The 3,815-nt window shown below is 36.8% G+C and overlaps 1 pseudogene; it reads right to left on the reverse strand.

The window, feature by feature from the left end:
* Positions 1-920: 920 nt before the first annotated feature.
* On the reverse strand, positions 921-1,012 carry LOC145564452 (small nucleolar RNA R71; annotated as a pseudogene).
* Positions 1,013-3,815: the final 2,803 nt, after the last annotated feature.

Raw genomic sequence — 3,815 nt, forward strand, 5'->3', positions numbered from 1 at the left:
ATAAAAAATGAAACTTTAATAAATCTGAAAATTTATATATGATTAAAATAATTATACTTTAATGTAATTTAAACATAGTATGATTAGATAGTTTGATTAACGCGTTATCAAGCCCTAAAACATGAAAAATCAATGCTTTAAACCCTAAAATATACAAAATACATAATCTGAAATTTAATTTAATAATTTAGACATACAAAACCCATAAATTTATAATCTTTTGTAATTTATACATACTATTAAAGCCTAATAACAATAATTTTATAATTGAAATCAAATAAAAATTGAATCTTTAATCAAAATAACAAGAAATAAAGGAAGAGAAATAAGAGGAAGGAGAAGAGAGGAAGGCGAACTGCAGGGTGGTCGGCTGTGCTGGGTGGCGGTCAGAGGGTGGCGGTCAGGCAGTGGCGCGGCAGCAGGGGCGGCAGCAAGGGGTTGCATTTTTTTTTTTCTCTTGTGTTTTGTCCGTGAAAGCAGGGAGAAGAAGGAGAAGAATGAAAGCTTTTCCCTTTTTTTTTTATGTGAGAAGGAGGAGAAGGGTAAGGGTTTTTGAGGGTTTTATTTGGGCTTTGGGTTTCCTAATTAGATTAGGAGTAATATTTGGGTTTTGGGCTATAATGTTAAAATTGTTTGTAAATTAGTAAAAGCACATTAGTTTACTTAAATCTTTTCATAAAAATAATTTATTTAATGAAACTGACATAAAAATATTTGTAAGAATAATATATAAATAAATTATGATTAAGTTAAAAATATGGGGGATTACACTTTTTCCTTTTTCTTTATGTGGAAAAGCTAAATTATGGTATAATGGATTGAATAGAACTGCCCTTGGTATTACTGACTGGAGTACTCTTGCTTTGAATTTCTATAATAAATATTACCCTGTAGAGAGAACAACTTTGTTAAGGAGTTCAATCCTAAATTTTGCCCAAGAAGCTGATGAAAGTTTATATGAAGCTTGGGAAAGATTTAAGGATTTGCAGAGAGAATGCCCTCATCATGGGCTAGCACAATGGCAGATAATCCAAGCTTTCTACAATGGGCTTGGATATAATTCAAGAATGATTTTGGACTCTGCAGTTAACGGAAGATTTATGAATTTGGATGAGAATATATCGAGCAATGTTGTCGAAGAGATGGCTATTCAAAATTCCCAATATGAGAATCCCAGAGGAATTGCGAATAAGGGAAAACACCAAGTCGATTCTATATCCTTTTTGCAAGCACAATTGACCTCTATTAGCTAGAAACTAGACAATATTAATAATTCTAATTCATCTTCCGTTGCTAATGTTTATGTTATTGGTACTAACTTTGCAATATTTAGTGAAAATTGTGGTCTTGTAGGTCATTGGGCACAGGACTGTAGGAGTTCACTTGAGAAGATTAATGCTTTTCAGACCTGTAAGAAAATTAGTCCATACTCTAACACCTACAATGCAGGGTTGAAAAATAACCAAAATATGTCGTACAATAGTACGAATGTGCTTAACCCTCCACCACAGGTACAACAACCACAGCAGAGGTACTACCAACCTCCATATCAGAGACCACAACAGGTTGTTACTCCTCCTTTTGATTCTAGCCTATCAGAAATCAAAACGATGTTAGCCAATATGCAGAAGAAGATGCAGAGTAGAGATGCGCAAATTGACTCATTAATAGCACATAATAAAATCATAGATAATCAAATTGTGCAACTTTCCTCTACTCTGCAAACTCGCCAGCAGGGAGCCCTACCATCACAGCCAGTACAACCAACATAATACGCACATGCAATTACTCTGGGGAGTGGTTCGCACTATGATGGGCCTCCTATGCCCAAAGATGATGAACCTGTTACAACAAAAATTGCTAATCTTGATTCTGTTAAACCAAACAATGTTGTTACTAGCCCCGCAGGGCTCAAGGGTAAAACTAACTCTTCTAATAATTCTTTGCAGAGTAAACTAGGGGTGAGCATGGGACGGGTACCCGTACAGTTAGTACTAACGGTTCGGGTACCCGATAACTAAAATCACTAAAAGTGATACCCATAACCGGAACCGATAAGTTTGGGTACCAGGATTTCGGGTACCCGGATTTTCGGATCGGTTATCGGGTACTCAATAAGATATCCAATAATGATAATTAAACTTAATTATGTAGTTATTATGATATAATTTACAACTAATTTAAAACAATACCATATGATCTTGACCAAATTATTAATAATATTACTAATCATTGATATTATAAAGTGATTATGAAGTAAAGTAAAAGTTTAGATTTATATTAATAGATTTAAGTAGGGAAAAAAAGCAAAAAAAAAATGCTTATCGGATCAGATCGGGTAACTGCTAATTTTAAAATGATACCCATAACCATACCCGATAACAAATTATCGGAACGGGTACCCGAACCGTTATGGTTATTGGATCGGGTACCCTAATTTTCGGAACGGTTACAAATCGGTTTTTCGGGTAGTTTTGCTAAGCCCTAGAGTAAACCCCAGGATAGTAGTGGAGATGTGCAGGGTCTTGCTATCAAACTCACATTACCAAATAGACACTTGAAGAGTAAGGTGGATAAGCAATTTGGTAAGTTTCTGGAGGTTGTGAAGAATTTGCAGGTAACGGTTCCTTTCACAGATTTTGTTTCTTACAAAAAAGCGTGATGAGAGTATAATTTCTAATTCAAGGTCTCCCAAACAGTCAGTACACCCTAACAAGTGTAAAGTCCTAGGCTTTTAAGTGGCCATGGGCATCTAAGGAAGGACCCCCTTACGATGGGATCACCCTCCTTACAGTGGCGACTCCACTGGGGACTTAGAGGTTACATGATTAGTTCTTAGTTATGGTCCAAGGTTTCCAACACTAAGTTGCCTATGGGTTGTAACGAGAATTAACTTGGATAATCTCTAGTTAGAGAGCGAGACTCGAACGCATAATATCTTCCTTTTGCGCAAAAGTAAAAACCAAACAAGCAACATTGCATCATGCATAAGTATAACACACTTTAACCATTGGGGATTGGCTCATTGATTAGGGGTCGCCAACACTAGGCTTCTATCCCGAAATCAATAACAATCATCCCACCCATATCACTAACAAAATGTTGGGAGGACGATGTCATGAGTCAACACGTTGAGTGATTGATTTGTGCGTCGTTTCATAAGATACGGTACCTTTGGACACCCAAGCCTTTCTGACCTTAGAATGGCAATACGTGAATCTTGGCTTATGATATGATTTATGTGCTTATGTGACTATGTGCAGCGTGTTAGGATAGTCTTCTAACTTTTCTTGTAATTTGGTCTAGGTTCCCAATTACGAAGTAGTCTCTTCGTAATTTTGAGTCATATTCGAAGGGTAACATGAAAAAAAAAAGAAGCGCTCGAATAAAAAAAAATTACGAGCAGGTGGCGCGCACAACTTAATAAGTTGCGCGACCCCAACCAGCGCTAGAAATTTGGTTGCGCGCGACATCCGCGTGCAACTCAATCTCTTGCGCGCGCCCACTGTTACGAGTCAATTTGATTTCTCAAAAAATAAGTTGACTCGTTCAAACAATACCTTTATCGGAGAATTGTTTAAGGGTGATGTTACTCGTTCAAATATATTTTGCGTCATTTCTTTTTTTTTTTCCTTGTAAACAAGCATATCGATTTACTAATCCTCTCGTACTTCCTTTAGGGCCGGTTCTCAAGCTTGGGAACTAAGATTCCCGGGCGCTCGTATTCTACATTTATCATCAAGTAACTCACCTCTTTCAAACCACCTTCCCTCGACAACTAGTCCTAGTCCAACAAAAATGTCGACCATCGAACA

Source organism: Chenopodium album, chromosome 1 (genome assembly GCF_948465745.1).
Source record: "Chenopodium album chromosome 1, dcCheAlbu1.1, whole genome shotgun sequence".
NCBI classification, from domain to species: domain Eukaryota; kingdom Viridiplantae; phylum Streptophyta; class Magnoliopsida; order Caryophyllales; family Amaranthaceae; genus Chenopodium; species Chenopodium album.